Here is an 18,874-nt window from a genome sequence, read left to right on the forward strand (position 1 = left end):
TGGCATGGTCCATTTGGGTTGCATGGCATCGGAACAATTTGATAGACTTTTGTGAGAAGAGGATATTTATGATTTAGTAATATATTATACATTCTAATATATTAATATGAATTATTTAATTAGTATTGATCAAGAATCAGTTTGGAATTAATTTTGTGATCAAAAGAGACTAATTAAATAAATGGGTATTGATTTGGTAAATCATTCATTCTTATAAAGTGGGCGTATGATCCATAGCTCTTCATGGTTGGGCTAAACCCATGTGGTGACCCATGGATACTTAATGGAGGTTAAAACCCATGGATCATGAAGAATATGGAAGGTCATGAGTTACATGGTGTAACCCTAATGTGCACACTATATAAAGAAGCCTCATGCTTGTAAAATTGGCACTTGAGTGATATAAGTGAGGGCTAGTCGATTTTGGTGCATAATAATCTTCTCTCAAGTTATTCCAATTGTTGGTGGTGTTGTGTGAAGCATTTGAGGCATCAAATTTGGGGTACTAGGCTCACAAAGTCTTAAGGAATCAAAGCTACAAGAAAGGTATGTCATTCTACTAGTTTTTTTGTATTACAAATACCCCATGATATGCTAGTTAGGATGAAACCTTGGAAAAATGAAAGTTTCCATGCATAATAGAGAAAACATATATCCAAGGTTTCTAGGTTTGTATGTACACCATAGGAGTGTTGAATGCTCAAAACCCATCAATATTAGGGTTTCATTCTAATCCTAGTACGCCCAGCATACTAGGTGACCTCTACATCCATAATACATGCATGAGTACGCTGAGCGTACACATGCATACGCCCTGCGTACTAAGATGCCACCTTTTTCACAATAAGGACTAGTATTTCCATACACATAAAATATTAGGGTTATTTACCTCCTTTGGGGATGTTACATGAGGATGAAAATTCGAATGGTGGATCACTCAATCGCTTACCCACGAGGAATCATTGAAGACTTGTTAGTGAAGATGGGAAAGTTTCTTTTTATCCGGTTGACTTTGTAATTTTTGATATGAAAGAAGATGAAGAACTTCACATTATTTTAGGAAGACCATTCTTAAGTACCGCTAGATTCTTGTTAGTATTCACGATTCAAAACTTACACTTTGTGTTAAAGATTAAGCAATTACTTTTGAGATGAGACCAAAAGTTAGTCATAAAATGCCAAAAGATGAAGCATCAAAAATGGATGATATGGAAGAAGATCTTGATGAGCTAATTGAAATTGAAAAGATGATGGATGAAGAGTTGAAGGTTTAGGATAAGTCCAATGTTGAAAAAGTCAAATGTTCTAAACCAAGAGCTTCAACTCCTATGACATTTGAGGTAATTGTGTTCACTGCACATAAGGATCAAGTGGAAGAAGAAAGTGATGAAGTGCAAGATTATTTATATGAAAAAGTTGAGATAATTGATGAAGCCATGGGTGGGGAATTAGAAGAGTCAACTTTGGTCAATATGGAGTTAGATGACAAGTAGAGTTCAAAGGCGAAGAAGCAAGGCAAAGGGGTAAATCGTAAGTATGAAGAAAGTATCAAGAGAAAGAAGAAGGAGAATTCAAAGAAGGCATACATTAGAAAGGTTCAAGCGTACAAGCGTACGTGGAAAGAGCAAAAGGAGAAAAGATAGATCCCACTCCCAACTGCAACAATATATAGTAGGTAGGAGTCCAACTCATGACTCCTCAAAAAGAAGTGCTTTTCAAGAGGCAATCTGATGTTTTAGAGTTTGTATTTTTTTTTTCCTTTATATTTCTTTTTAGTCTTTAGTTTTTATTTTTAGTGTTTATGTTAGTTTAACCAAATGATCATGTGTTTCTATAGTCTTTAAATTTTATTTTGTAGAGTTAGAAAAATATGTGAAGCAGTGAAGGAGCTTAATGGATGAAGAAGTCGGGTGATTTTTGAAGATTATTATTGAAGACTATGTTTTGAATAAGTGTTGGGTTCCTACATGATGAAGAAAATAATTTTGAATAATTTTACAGAAAGGAAGGGTTAAGAATGTTCCTAAGTATTAAGAAGAGTTGATGCATTATTGTGACTATTGAAGACCATCTGAGAAGACACCACGACATGGCCATCATCACCATGTTGTGACATTCAATTTTATCATGATTACATCTGATCTGACACCATGATTTCGTATCCCTAAACCATGTTGTGGCGATGTTATAATTCGTGAATATTCACTTGACACCACGATGTGCCGTTTCTTTCCCACGTTGTGGCAAAGGTCAATACACTTTTTGAAGATGGTTGTTTAGCTTATTTCAATCCGACACATTTACGTTCACAAGAGAAGAGCCTAGAAGTATTGTTTCCATCCATTATATGAGAAGTCCAAGCTTTACCACACAAATTTCAGAATTTGATCTCGCCACTACTACCCAAGGGGAGTCTGTTCCAATTATTGCTTTTTATGTTCTTTAATTGTTTAAATATGCAATGGGGACATTGCATCATTTAAGTATGGGGTAGGATTGAATTTAGAAATCCAAGTATACTGATAAAAATTGAAAAAGGACTAGGATCTAAAATAATTATTTGAAAGATTTGAAATAATAATCTAAAATTGAATCTAGTTAAAAAAAAATTGTTATATTGAGGTCTAGGTTGCTAGTGTTGTGCGGGATGATCTGGTGCGAGTTTCAGCGTTTATTTGAGCCAATATATGTTATAGTATATTTGTGGCTTCCCCTGTCCTAGTAAAATCATGGAACAAAAACACGACATTTCTTAGTTTAAGGGCCATAATATGTTTAGCATTGTGTACCAGAAATGTATCCAAGAGAGCTTATATAGTCATTGCACCTTAGATTAATACCTCTAACCAATAAGGGTTGAATTTAAGTTCCCTTTCTTAAGCATATGTTTTTATACGATTTTTAGTTTTGATTGAATAAAAAATTGCAAAAAGTTTGAGAATAAGAGTCTACAAAGTTATGAAGATCAAGAAATATCATGAAGAAAAGTTGAAGAATGCCAAAAATCGAAGAATCAAGAATAAGGAAAAATTTGTCAAGTTATTTGTAATTTTTGTTTCTAGGTTATTTTTCCATATGTATGCTTGAGGTTTAACCAAAAATTACCTTCAGGTTATGAAAGATTTTTGAGGATATATTCATATGGATGCATAAAATGAGTGTTGCTCAATAGAAGTGGGGAAGTGTTTATGAAGACTGTGAGTATTTAGGATTGTGGAAGTTCTTAGAAAAAAATAGACACAAATACATGCATTGTGGTCTTGTAGTAATGGAGAGGCTCAAAATGGATTTTCTTGTGCGATGTGGCTAGCTAAAGTTTTGATGTAATAATAATATCAGTTTTGCTTGAGGACAAGAAAAAGCCAAGTGTGGGGTATTTTGATATGTGCATATTTAGTCATATAATTCATGCATATTTCTAATACTTTTAGTTATAATATGGGAAAAAAGATAGTTATTATGTTTGAAATATGTTTTGTGGCTGTAAAGACATGCTTGGGACAAAGAGGAAGGAAACAAGGAGCTGGAAGCGGGAATGGATAAGCTAAAGCAGTAGTGAAGAAAAAGAATATTTAAATATAGAAGACCATGTCGTAGTGAGAGCCAACATGATGTGTTAAAAAGAAGATTAGTGACCATCAAAGCCGACTTGGAGAATACGAGATACACTCGAGGACCACGTCGCAGTGGCGGTTAACCACAACATGGTGATTAGATTTTGGAAACTATAAAATCCCGAACATTAGGTCGAATCTGGAGGTGGTCAATTTTCTGAGGAGAATTACAATTGAAAACCCTTGGAAACCCAGAAGAAGACCGAAAATCAAGTGAAGCTCAAGGATTGAAGAAGATTTAGAAGGATTCCACATTGATCTAGTCGGTTGCTAATCATTACCTATGTCTAGCATATTTTATATGGATTTGGTTTGTTTTTATGCTACATTGAGAGGCTAAATACTTTTTACTTCTGTTTGGTGAAGATGAACCTAATATATGTGTGTTGATTTCGAATATTGGATGCTTTATATTTGATTTTACTTGTGTTTGATAAGTTAAACCCTATCATGTTTAGTTCTAGTTTATATTGGTTATAAATAAGATTTTATGTGTTAGTTGACCATTCTAATTGCATGAATTTGTCTCCTATTTATTTATGATATTTAAATAGTTAGAGATAGGATTAATAATGTCTTAGATTAAGTAATTAAAGCTAGTAACTTGAACTGTGTTAGAGATCATGATTAATCTTAATTTGTACTTAGTTGCTTAACTTGATCATATAAAAGTAACTAGTATCATTCATAGTCTAATTTGTGCTTATTATAAATTTGGTGTTTAACTTGTGCATTATCATTGCTTGGTAATTCATAAATTGGTAGGCCTAGATATTTGACCATAATAGCTAGTTAACACATTGGTAATCAATATAATCCATCCATTAAAAATCAACCATGGGAGAAGGTGAAATTGGATCTAAGCATAAGTATTCTTTTAATTCTGATGTAAATTTGTTTTCTTTGTGTGCTTAATTGCTAGCTAATAGTTTAAGTTCTTCTAGTCTTGAAAAATCAGTAAAAACACCCCCAATTAAGGTTTGTTCTTTAGTTTAATTAGAAGTAGTTAATTTGTATAATTGAATTTTGTTCCCTGTGTTTGGCACCCAACTTACCTACGCTATTCTATAATCTAACTAGGTATACTTTCTATAAGTGCATAAGTAAACTTTTGTTAGGTTATAAATTTAAGACTGATAGGTATATGTATAAACATCAGGTACACACTAGGTCAAACACACATGACTACCTACCAAAAGATCAAGACCATATAACATAACACCAAGGTTAAAGAACCTTTTTCAAGCAAAGGCATCCATCCATAACATTTATACAATAAAATGACACATAGAGCATAGTAAAACCTTACACAGACAAAGTAAATAGAGAACCAAGCCACATAGTAAGGATTAGTTAGGCACACAAGCAATACAAAGAAGTTGTTGCTTGCCAAAAACCAATAAAAGAGCATAACCGACCTACATCTCCAACATTGTTACGATTTGGATGCGAGTTGTGCATAAATTAAATCATTCACCCAAAGACATGCCTCATTGTCAGTTTCAACAAGGGACTTTTGATCCTTTAGCGTGGTAATATTGGTTGCAACTTCCCCATACTGGATAGACAGACAACACACATTTCCTCAGCTTTCATCAACATCTCTTCACTAACAAGCTTCATGCCCTCTACATCCCATAGATTAACCTTGCCAGATAGAAACTAGTCCCCTAAAGTTAGTAACCCACCGAAAACTTAAGATCTCGTCCAAGAATGGTAGATATGATATTTTTATCATGGTCGAGGTAGGAACGGTATGATCTGAAGGCAATGAAGACACACAATGAAGGGATTAGGAAACTTCACGTAAAAAATGTTCAAACTGGTGAGGTGTCAGAGATCATTTACGTTTCCGACTAGGATAAGGAACATTTGTGGAAATAAGTTCCACTGAACTAGAAGAACCAACATGTGATGGGGCAATCAATGGACAAGAAGCTTCTAAAAGTTGCTCAACAGAAAAAGCATCCAATCCAAATCCATGAAGTCTAACAAGAGATTCAACAACCACCACGATTGGGTCCACATCTAGATATGGAATCACATCACCCATTATAATAGCTTCAAGAGAAATCTCACCAGCCATATATAACATCAACTAGAAAGTGTATTTACAACCATCTACAACATTTAATGAGCAAAGATAAAGCATGCAAAAACAACATTTATATCAGGAGATTACATGAAACAAAGGAAAGTAAAAACCTTTCCAAATCAAGTAAAAAGCATGAGTAATCAGACAAACCTACATGATGCATAGATAAAACTAGCAGTTGACATCAAGCTTTCCAAGAAGGGGTCATACGGCACAAGGTAAGTACAACTTCCAGCAAGTACGATCCTTTTAAACAGAAATCAGTGAACAAAGGTATGTAAGAGGATAAACTGTCAGATAAAAACATCGGATCATCGCCAATAGGAACATAGCAAGGAGAAAAAGGAAGACATAAGCCATGCACATCTAACCAACAAAACTTACTCTTCCAGCTACCATTTGTGTGAAATAAATCGGAAGATAGGGGGAAGTAATGACTATTAAAAGAGTACTAATCACCGTATATTTTAGGCAGTAGAAATAGTGAAACAAGGCAACATTGAGTGGTACTTTTGTGGGCAACACAGAAAACTTCAAAAGTTAGCACCTTTGATATCGTATTAGGGCACAGTTGCACAAGGTGAACCTTGTAAAAACATAGCACCTCCAAAAAGAAGGACGATGAAACTAACCCTAAGCCATAAACAAGATGTGTAAGATAAAACCCAACCTTACCGGAGGGGGCTTGTAAAATAGATGATGACAAAGATGGAAGTTGAAGACCAAGTATTGGCGACAAGTGATACTCATACGTATATCGATCTAGCATAAGGTTATCCACTTCAGAGAGCATGATGTGCAAAGTAAAAAAATAATATGATAGAGAAGCTTCTAACAAACTCAAGATTTATCCGTTAAATAACAACTAAGACCGGTTAAAGCATTAATTAGGGGCAATCTAATCAAAACAGACGAAACAACTTCTAACGACATGAACATTTAATGCACCCCATACGACAAACATTTCAATAGCCAAGGCAGATACTCAAGTTTAAACGACAAATATTTTGACAATATTCTTTACCCTTCAGACTGGGGGGGCTTAATGGTGTACCGAGGCTAGTTATTTGAGATAGCCCCATACCGACTCGGGTCCCCTGGGACGAGCAGTAAAGAACCATAACACGTCATAAACGAATATCCGTACACGAATTTCAAAATTATATCTCATAGATCGTGCAAAAGGAAGAATACGGTGCAATAAAGTAATAAAAGGACAAAACGTGCACCTCTTTATAGACTGGGTAATAAACGTAGAATCGGGCCAAGCCATGAACCTGCAGAACCACAAAAAGCCTGGTAAGCAGGTATGAAAGAATAAGGGCAAGAAACACTATACACAATATCAAAGCAATTCTCATATTTGCAATCTAACTAGGGCGTCGGAGAGCAATATTGGGGTCTAAACCTAGGTATGGCTTCCTAACCCAACAACTATTTACTTTGTACAGAGCGGATTTCCAGATGCTTATTAGACAAAATCCATGGATGAAGAGCTAAGCATGCACCTAGAACTCGCCATAACAACATTAGTTATATGTTCAAGTTATTTACTTCGGCCAACATATGATACCATATAAACATACTAATGATAAAATCAAATATTTCATGTTCACAAAATGATATACAAGTAGATTTAATGGTTCTTTGTTTTGAACTTTTGAATTTTTAGATTTGTTTTCTTTATCAGTGGTTTTTGTAGAGTTAAAAAACGTTTCTATATATTATTATTATGAATAAAATTTGTGTTTTTTTGTGGATGTAGATAACTTAAAACTCCTAAAATTGTCAATTTTCCTAAACAAAATCTAGAATTTGTAACAAAATTTTGATTTTTTTGTTAGTTTTTTTTATTAAAATTACTTTAAATGTTATGTTGTGTATGATTACTTGTTATGAGTACTTTTTTTCTTAATAATAATATATACATTTTTTTTACGAAAAAACATATACCATAATTATAGATTCGCCCCAAAATTCGGATGTCCCTTACGATTGGAGGTCATGTGTAACCGTACCACCCGTACACCCCCACAATTGCCATTGAGTTTTATTTCCTATTTGCTCGGATCATCCATATAGTGTGGACCATTTGTTTATGAGAAAATTCATGAAATGACCAAATTATAGAGTGTGTATGAAGAATTTGACCATGAAAAACTAAGATTTGTAAAATAACCATGACTTCCGCAGAGACCCTCTCTGCGGAAGTCTTATAGTTCTGAGGAATGTGAACAACAATGAGGAAATAAGGTGACAAGGAAAAAACAATTTTAAAAAATACAATTCCGCAGAGCCTTTTGTGGACCGTAGAAAGGTCATCTGTGGATCTGTCCTTCATCCACACACCTCTGAGGAACTATTCTTCGGCTAACCATGAAAAAAATTAAGATTTCCTAACTGTTTCTTATCAATTAAACTAGGATACACCCTAAACAACATATAATTGATTAAAGAAAGATAATGATACTCACAATCATTAAAAAACAATTTTTTGAAAAAAAAAAAAACAAAAAAACTCAACAATCTTTCTTCGATTGTTCGTGTTTCGGCCTTCGTTCTGTAGCAAGGTCCCCCCAAATGGCCTAAGTCATTTGCACTTCCGCAGCCAAGCAAGTATGAACCGGATTTTATTTTTTTTTTGTGATTTAACAATATTACCCTGTCACCTCAATTCCCTAGAGATAATACCATTCCTCAGAGGTTTAAGACTTCTGCAAAAACCTCTCTGCGGAAGTCATTATCGTTTACTCATTTTACAAAACATGATTTTTCATAATTAAAATCTTCAAACAACTCCTTTCCTGTGATCATTTCATGAATTTTCTCTTTGTTTATTTCACGTTAAGTCGACTCTTAGTTTTGGATGTAGATTACTATTTGGGGAGAAGTCCCATATTCATGTGTGTTAGAGAATTGTTTGGTTGAGCTGATTCGTTGGGTTTGTGTAGTATGAAACGTAGAACTATGGATATCGTCATTATGATGTCTTTGTGGGTCATATGCGCTTTTCGTAATACTTCAGTGTTTGGGTCGCAAAAATATAATTGAGATTCTATCGAATGATAATGTTTCGTCTTCTTTTCATTTGCCTGCATATACAAATCACAAACATAAAGTCAATGAGTTTTGTTACAAAACTCAGTTATGGCTATCTATTTGTAATTATTTCATTTTTTTTTCCTAACTTCTTGTTAGTCCTTACAAAACTCGGCCGTTCAAAAAGAGATATGTAGTTTAGAGATCATGAAACAAACGATAATATTGATTATTGAAATTTTGTATTTGGTTTTCCATTATAAATTAACAATATTGTATTTATAGACTCACCAATCACCAAACTAACAATAGATTTTGTATGAAGGTCGTCTATTGAATTTAGGAATCTATTTCAACCTCATCATGAACAATAACAATATGCTCAAAAAAACTTCATAAATCTTAGAGTTCTCCAATATTAGTTTCGGGTTTGGGCCATATGGTAATAATGGATTAAATCAAATACAATATCGGGTTTATTTATATGGGCTTGATAAGTTAGTACTTCACTTCAATCCACATGGGCTCAATAGTCAATTCCAATAACAAACCATATCCATTATCCAACACGAAAGGCAAAAGTGATGACGTCATCCGTCCTCACCAACATTCCCACTTGCAACATAAAAGTCATAAAAGTCATAAAAGATAAAAATCATGTGCGTAAAATCCCACTAATTTAAATTTAATTTAATATATAAATCACCTTCCAAGAAACCACCGTTTTCCTCATGTCAAAGTTGGAAACAACTAATTAATCTATTATTTTTTTATTATTTTATTCATCTCAGGTGCATGAACCTTTCCCAAATCTCCTACCTATATAAACCTTTTCTGATTCTTCAACTGAAAACTGTCTCAGGTATTGCTCAATTCGATTTTTGTTTCAAGAATGATGGGAAATAATGGGTTTGATTCCGATTTTGCTCTTCTTGAGTCTATTCGTCGCCATCTGTTAGATGATTCCGCCATGAATTCCGGCAAGAGAGCTCCACCAATGTATTGCCGGACAAAGACATTGTTTCCTTGCTTGTCGGACACTTGGGGTGAATTACCCTTGAAACAGAATGATTCTGACGACATGTTAATAGCTCGGTTTCTTCACGAAGCATTGGATTTCGAGTGCCTCCCGTCGCCGGTGATGACATCGGTACCAAGTACTGCTAATGTTAAATCTGAGCCGGAGATTTTTATGCGATCGCCGGACACTTTAAGTTATCAATCGGAATCTCCGTCTCAGACGGCGGATGTGGATGGCGTGACGCAGCAGAGGGGGAAACACTACAGAGGTGTGCGGCGACGGCCGTGGGGTAAGTTCGCGGCGGAGATTCGGGATCCGACAAAGAACGGTGCTCGGGTGTGGCTGGGAACGTTTGAGACGGCGGAGGACGCGGCGTTTGCTTATGACAGGGCGGCGTATAAGATGCGTGGTTCTCGTGCTTTACTAAATTTCCCACTCCGAATTAATTCCGGTGATCCGGAGCCTGTTCGGATTACATCAAAACGGAGGTCGACGTCGCCGGCTAGCTCATCGGAAGATCGATCACTAAAGAGGACAAAGAAAGTGGAAGTAGAGTCCAGCGTGGAAACAGATACACACGTGGCGAACCGTTAGCGGCTGCTGGTCGCTGATTCTGACTGTTATTCAATTTTTGTTCAATTTTTATTTTATCATTTTTTTTGTTGTTGTAAAAAATTAGAAATGGCAATTTTTTATTTTATTTTTTTACTAAAGAATATAGGTTATTTTCGACAGTTCACTAAACGGTCCTCCTAAAACTTTATCCATTCTCACATTCAATCCATATTTTTTCCAAAGGCAACAATTTTTATAAGAATCATTAAACAATTTTTGTAAGAATCATTAAACATTTTTATTAAACATTTAAACTCGATGTTACTTATTTCATAAAATAGCATAGAACTTCGGTGATTTAAATTTGATCGAACTAAAATTTATATAGTTCGACTGTAGTTCAAAAACTGTATAATGAATTCGGACTGGTTGATGTTAGAAGACCGCAATCAGTTCGAAAACAATCGTCGTTGATTATGGTTTCCAAAAAAATTCATGAACTGTTAGACAAACTTTAAGTGGATATTCACGAGCTCATTCTGACAGTTAAGTTAGATTACATTCAAACAGAGAGAAGAACAAATGTGAAGTATTTTGAGAGAGATAGAGAACTTGACTCTATTGTTTAGTTGTATTCCCAAGCTACGTTGTGTGAATTGATACAATGAGCATGTGTTGTCTTATGCATGTTTCCTCTCGTTAGGGTAAGCTGAGGAGAATAGCGTCAGACATGTCAGACGCCACCTCAGGTCCAACAAGAAAATGGAGAGATTTGTCAAGTTGGGAAGAAGAGATGGGGTTGTGTGTTGAATGAGGGAGAAGAGGAGAAGGAGAGACTCTCTCTCTCCTCTACTAGTTGTTACTGAGTTCAATTGTCGAGCTCGACATGCCAAGCTTAAGGAGCAATGTTCGCCAAGCTGACTCAACAACTACCGAGCTTCTGGCCAGTCCAGTCTCCATAGCCTTATCTGTAGCGTATAGGCCAATGTATTTATTGTAATATTGGGAATGTTTGGTCCGAAGCCACACTCTTTAGGAGCTAGGAAGTGGTGCTTAGGTTAAAGGCGATTCAGGTTTGCGAGCTACTCATGTTTTATCAAATATTCGATAATGTCTCGTAGGAAAACACATTTTAGATAGGTCAATTGCATACAATTAACATAATATAAAAACATAGTGCATGTGCATACGGGTTTAAAATTAATATGATTTTATCTTCGCAAGTATATAATGAAAATATTAATATTTTCTATCACAATGGTACGTGAATATCGAAGGAAAAAAAATTGGCTTCTAGAAGATGACGACGATCTGGACATCTTAATGGATTGGAAAAATTATATTTTAAAATTTATTCTTGATCTATTGTTATCTTTTTAGAACGGCTTTTTTGATTTATTCAAGGGAGAACTTTTAAAAATGGGAAAAGAACAAACGACTTGTACGCCCTCTAACAAATAGTAAATGCACACGAATGGATGTTGCGACAAAAGTACGGTCTCGCAAGACCCAAAACTTCTTTTTTCTTTTCTAAAATTTTAAATTAAAAAAATATATGTATTTGATTTCATATGTATCTTGGAACATCTTTAACCTCATATTAAAACTTAAAATTTATATTAAATTTGATTCTACAGTTTTGAGTAAATCGATTATCAAAATCTAAATATGTCTGATTTAATCACTAAAGTTCTTCTAACTGTGCTAAACAAACCACTGAAGTCATGTTTTTTTTTTCTTTTCATTTAACCACTGATACATTTTATAGTAGATTTTATAGGTTCTATTTAAGACTTATGATATAATTCATCATTCAAGTTGCACATATTTTCTTTTTCTTTTTTGCAAATAATTAATAAAAACTGTCATAGATCCTGATTAACATGCTCGTCCCCATGAAAGGATCACGAATTACCTTTTGTATTTGATTACCGATTATTTTTTTTAAAAATAATTCATAGCCTTCTTTTTTCAATTCTTAGCAGTGGCCCATACATTGTTAACCTGGTTCATTCTTCTATTGATTTTTGGTTCTACGGTATCGTTTTAGTTTTAGTTAAGGTTGTTAAGATCGGATCTTATCCAAAATCGTTTTATGTTTTGTAAGATTATGATCGTAAGATTGGATTTGGATCGAAAAATCCTACTATAATGAACTAATATTTAAATTTGGTCTTAAGGTCTTTGGTGTGCATTATATATATATATATATATATATATATATATATATATATATATATATATATATATATATATATAGAGAGAGAGAGAGAGAGAGAGAGAGAGAGAGTCAAGATCAAATAAGAAGCAAATTATTGGTAGGAAGGTAAGAAAATTTTTTTCTACATATTTTTTTCGCGAACAAACAAAATGAATCATTAGATGATTCATTTGTAAGATAATTCACAAGAAAAAATTCTCAAAAAAACATCTCGATGATTCATTTATATAATGATTTTGTTGTTATTCACTAAAATTGTCATAAAAGTGGATTTTTTCTTAATGTACTTAAAAATGAATCATATAGATGTTTTTTTGAGAATTTTTTCTTGTGAATCATCTTACAAATGAATCATCTAGTGATTCAATTTTTTTGTTCGTCATGTAGAAAAAAAACTTCTTACCTTCTTACCAAAAAAAATTTCTTACCGGATCTATATATATATATATATATATAGGGTGATGTTATTAAAAACCCACTAGCAAGAAGCTAATAAAATTATATTATACATTATAACTTCTTGTTGATTAAAATGCCCATATGGAATCTACTTTAACTTTTTAAGCATAAACCATAGCTTTTTTTTTTTTACTGCAGACCATAAAATTAGTAAGAAAACATCTTAACTATAAAAAGAAACAAGATCATGTACAACTAAAGGGTTAATATCAGAAAAGGAAAATCATTAACGTTACCTGCCTAATCGAGATGAGTTGATGATGTTCTATGACACTTCATTCAACTTGCAATAATCATTATTGAGAGAGAGAGAGAGAGAGAGAGAGAGAGAGAGAGAGAGATATGTCATTTTATATTAGATGAAGACCGAAACCAACCAAAACTGCTTATACTCTTAAGTTGGTGGAAGTAACCCTCGCCACCAGCACGCCAAGGACGCCAAGACCACCCCGCATTAAACATGCTAAAAGCCTGGCAAAGGGAGGTGTGCTATCCTTAATACGCTAAGCGAGAAGAAAGAGAAGACAAATTGTTGTGATTTGCCTTTATTTCTTTATTTTCTTTTTACTATTTATTTTTTTTCCAAAATAAAAATTATTGGAATAATACACCATTGGATGTTACTATTTTTTAACTTTTACAACTTCGATGTTATCACTCTCTCCATCCTATGTGAATTCAAAAAATATGATGTCGAATCATGCTAAGGATATTACCGTTCTCTCCAGCTTAATGGACGAAATTGTGATAAAAAAAATAATTGGAACTGAAATCGTTATACTTTGTATACAATTTTTGCATACTACTCTAAATTTTATATTCATATTTAATATAATCATTTATAAGAAATATTATTTAAAAAATCTAATCTAATAGAAGAATATCAAACAATGATAATCCATTACCTCACTAATATTTTAGCATATCTCCAAATATTACATATCAAGAATTCAAGATGAAACACATAGAAACCGTTTATGGAAATAGTTTTCTTAAAACATAAACTTCCATAGCATAAATCGACCAAATCAACGAAAAAGTACAATTCAATTCGAATCATGACCCTTATTCAACAACAACGTTAAAAGTGATAGACACTAGACGTCCTCTCCAATGTTACAACTTGCAACATAAAATCATGTGCTTAAAATCCCACTATGCATGAATCAGCTTCTAAGAAACCACCTTTTTCCTAATTAATTATTAATTACTTTTCTAAAGAATTATCCGTATAAGGTGCATGAACCATTGAACCTTTCCCAATTCTCCCACCTATATAAACGTCTTCTCAATGATCAACAGAAAAACAGTATCAGATTTTGCTCAGATTACACCCGAACTTAAACTATTTGATTCCATTTTGTTTAAAGATTGATGGGAAGTAATGGGTTTGATTCCGATTTTGCTCTTCTTGAATCTATTCGCCGTCATCTGTTAGATGATTCCGCCATGAATTCCGACAGTGGAGCTCCACCGATGTATTGCCGGACTAACACCTTGCTTCCTTGCTTTTCCGACACCTGGGGTGAATTACCCTTGAAACAGAATGATTCTGACGACATGTTAATAGCTCGGTTTCTTCACGAAGCGTTGGATTTTGAATGCCTCCCATCCTCGGCAATGACAATGGTACCGATTACAGCCTTTGTTAAGTCTGAGCCTGAGAATTTTGTGGGATCGCCGGTGATGTGCAGTTATCAAGCGGAATCGCCGACGGAGACTGCGGGAGTGGATGGTGTGAACCAGCAGAGAGGGAAACATTACAGAGGTGTGCGGCGACGGCCGTGGGGTAAGTTCGCGGCGGAGATTCGGGATCCGGCGAAGAACGGTGCTCGAGTGTGGCTGGGGACATTTGAGACGGCGGAGGATGCGGCGTTTGCTTATGACAGGGCGGCATATAAGATGCGTGGTTCTCGTGCTTTGCTAAATTTCCCACACCGAATTAATTCCGGTGAGCCGGAACCGGTTCGGATAACCTCAAAACGGAAGGCAGCATCGCCGGCAAGCTCATCGGAAGATGGATCGCCAAAGAGGACAAAGAAGGTGGCAACAGATCTACGTGGCGGATAGTTAGCGGTTGCTCTTTGCTGACTAGGACTGTTGTTCAATTTTTTTAGCTTCCTTTTTGTCGTGTAAATGGCTTGTTTTGTGCGTAAATGACAAATTTATTTGTTTTATTTTTTGATTTTTTTAACAGAAAATGATTTATACACAACCGTTTTTATTCACATATTATAACAGTTTTTTTTTTTTTTATAAAATAATATATACAAATTTTTGTATATAAAGAAACACTGTTGAGCACTGTTGTATTTATACAACAGATCTATTTCCATATCCTCAACATATTTAAGAACATTAAAGATGATTGTTATTTTTTCATTGGAATTTACAAAGTTTGTTTTCCAAAACATAAAATAATCTTAAGATATATAACGAGTCGATATTTGCAAATTTTGTGTATGACAAGTGAAAAATATTCTGAAAATTGTGGTGTATGAGTTTGGAAAATTTTGACTCACAACTTAAATTAGAGGAATAAACTTAGAGTATTTTGTGTGGGCAACAAGATACAACGTCAAATTTTATCACCTTAGATGCCACCTAAGCAAATAGTGTTATAACACCAAGTGAGGAAATGGACAACAAAATACAACACCAACTTTTTGAGAATAAATATGTTTTATTTTTATTTTATTTTTTTCAAATTTCATTTCTTTTCTTTTTTTTTCATTATTATGTTTTTTTTAATCACTAAAATGAAAAATAATATCTAAATCAAATATATTTTTATAAAACATAATATTAAAAAAAAAAAAAAATTTTGAAAAACTAAATTTAAAATTATAATAAAACAACATTAAAAGACAATATTAGTTAAACCTAATACATAAACATTTTACTACGACGTAGTAGTTTTAGTCTCATCTCGACCCGATATTGTTCTTTTTTAGCTTTGAACAAATCCACGTCTTTGGTTCCACTTTGTTGTTGTGTTTTAAGGTGGTTGTAAATAACATTGAATTTTGTGCACCGGTTGCTAATTTGAATTCATTTGCTACTAAACATGTTCGTATTGCGATATGATTTTTTTTCAATATAGTGTGAAATTTTTTGCACACCGCCTCCCAATAAGCACCTTTCTTCATCCTATTTCCGCGACATTCGTCTTTTGAAGTACCACACCATGCTTGCACCAAAGCATTTTCTTTATCCGGTGTCCACAAATGTAGAGTTTCCTTATTTTCCATATCAACTACTATAGTTTTTCCTCTCTCGTCCGTTTGCATTTCAACGGATGGTTGTTTTGGAGTATTTGAGTTTTGATCCTTTTTTTTGTTGAGAGAAAGTTTATAAAATATAGAAAGAAATGAGAGAAAGATGTGAAAATTTTTGTGAAATTGAGGTAGTATATATATATATATATATATATATATATATATATATATATATATATATATATATATATATATATATATATATATATATATATATATACATAGGTTGTAACGACAACGAAAAGCCCCACGACTAGAAGCAACGAGATACTGGAACGGTGTGCAATGAGATGTAACGTTATTTTGAACATCCACCTCAACCACAACGACCAAGTCTTGTGCCCACCCGGTATCCTCTTATATGTATGAAAACGTGGTTGATATCGATCATGATTTTTATTTTTTAAGCATTACAGATATTAGAAACGATTAATGTTTTTTTTATTAAATGTTGCTTAAATAGCAAGGAACAAACGTAAGGTTTCTAGAAGATGACGACAGATAAGGTTAACCTTAATAATTATAAGAAAAAAAAAAATGATTCGTATATGCTCACGTGCACGTAGTAAATGCTCACGAACGAATGGATATGGCGCCAAGACTTCTATTCTTTTTGACTTTTGCTTGGACAAATATAAAAATAAAAGACTTGTTTATTTTTTAAAGCGAAATTTCATAAAATTTGTGGACAACCTTTACAACTTTTTACAGTAGAAAAAGGTGGACCAAACGGCTAGAAATATATTTAGAGACTAAGGTGTTGTTTCTTTTTTTGAATAAAAAATCGATAAAGTCTGCGGACCACCTTTACAATCCTTTGCAATAGAAGGGGTAGACCAAACGGATGCAGACTGTAATAAGAAGCGTGTTTATTTTTTTAAGATTTGCATGTTACTGCAAATAATAAAAAATTAAAATAAACTGATTTTATAATCCGAAAATAATTTTTTTAATACTGAAAATTTAATAATGTATAACATTTCAGCAAAAATTTATGATATTTCAACAAAAATAATGATATTTTAACAAAAAAAAGTAAAGATATTTTAGCATAAAATAATGATATTTTATCAACAAGTTATTATTATTCAATATAAAAAAAAAAAAAAATTTCAACAAGAATAAACAAAAAAAAAACGAAAAAATATGTGTAATAAGATTTTAGCAATATATAATCAATATTTTAGCAAGAAGAAGAAGAAGAAGAAGAAGAAGAAGAAGAAGTTGAAAGAGGTAAGAAGAGACAAAACAAGTGTTGCCCCAAGAAGAACACGTGCAGATGTTTTTTAATCCGAAGACTTCTAAACAACAAACAACTGTGAGATGAAAAGTGTTGTGCATGTGTTGCGCCGCGCAACAATAAGAGGTCTGAAGAAGTTTTTTCCAAAAAACAATCATCGCCTGAAGTTCTTCATTCTGTATAGAGATTTTTGAATGGGTATTCAACTTCATTTATAATATAGAAAAAGGCATTTGTATTTATCATATGGTAGCCACTCCTTTTCGGTTTTCTCCAATCCTCGTCATATCTATCGTCACTTGAATAACATACTTGTACTTTCTGGTTTCCATTCTCATCTAGATCACAATCCTTAGTAAGGCGAGGCCTGCTACAATTGTCACATCCTATCCGGATGGCGTGGATGGATTGATCCCTCTTTGTCATTCTTCAGTCTAAGCTATCTAATTTTTTCCATCACTGTCGCCATGCTATCTGAAACAGAATTCATTGTTCCACGTGTTGTGTCCCCCCTTGGGTTATGGTATTCTCTATAGTGCTTAGAAAATTCTTCAATTAGCTCCTTTATAACACCGAGGTTCTTCTGTGTGAGTGGTCCTTAGGAATCAAGGAGCTGCCTAGTTGTCACATTGACTCCATCATAGAAAATAAAGACTTCTTGTTGAATGTTAAGATCATTGTGGGGGCAACTTCTCAACAAACCCTTATACCTTTCCCACGCTTCATAAAGTAACTCTCCCATTTGTTGTTCAAAATTTGCAATGACTTTCTACAAATTTGCTATTTTTGAAGGAGGGCAAAATTAATCAATGAAATCTTCGCGCAATTGAGCCCATGTGGTGATGGATCTTGGAGGGAGTACTTTTAACCAATCTTTCGCGACTCCTTTAAGTGTAACTGGTAGCATACGAAGCAAAACAGTCTCGCAAGGAACGTTCAGAATGTTGAAATAGTTGGCTATGTCAATGACCTCATCGATGTGCTTGTACGCGTCTTCGTGATCTTTCCCGTAGAATGGGATGTCCTTGAGTTGGGCTAGTATGTGGCCTTTTAGTTCAAAATTAGCAGTTGTTGGAATTGCAGGTTGCATGAGGCCCGGCCCAGTATCATCACGCATCCTTCTTTTGTATTCACCCATGGTAATATCCAGAATGTCAGCCATGGTGTTGTTGGATTCGCTTTCTTCTTCGGATTCTGACTCGTATTCGGTTTCTTTTGGAATTGGATCTTGTTCAACTCTTTTGAGTGCTAGACACACCCATTTTCTTGCTTTTCTTCTTTCCAAAGACCGGTGTAAGGTTCTTGAAAGGTGATTTCTTTGGCGGGTTAGTGTCTTCAACGACTTTATCCTT

General features: G+C 34.0%; 1 non-coding gene and 2 pseudogenes across 1 annotated transcript; all 3 read left to right on the plus strand.

Annotated features, from left to right (window-relative positions):
• The first annotated feature begins 9,586 nt into the window (after positions 1-9,586).
• LOC145000046 (ethylene-responsive transcription factor 1A pseudogene) lies at positions 9,587-10,469 on the plus strand (annotated as a pseudogene).
• A 3,815-nt stretch (positions 10,470-14,284) lies between these two features.
• LOC145000047 (ethylene-responsive transcription factor 1A pseudogene) lies at positions 14,285-15,181 on the plus strand (annotated as a pseudogene).
• A 3,012-nt stretch (positions 15,182-18,193) lies between these two features.
• On the plus strand, positions 18,194-18,299 carry LOC145003695 (small nucleolar RNA R71). Its single transcript, XR_013662142.1, has one exon. It is a non-coding gene; the product is annotated as a small nucleolar RNA R71 (small nucleolar RNA).
• Positions 18,300-18,874: the final 575 nt, after the last annotated feature.

This window comes from Lactuca saligna, chromosome 6 (genome assembly GCF_052625555.1).
Source record: "Lactuca saligna cultivar CGN05327 chromosome 6, ASM5262555v1, whole genome shotgun sequence".
In the NCBI taxonomy this organism is placed as follows: Eukaryota; Viridiplantae; Streptophyta; class Magnoliopsida; order Asterales; family Asteraceae; genus Lactuca; species Lactuca saligna.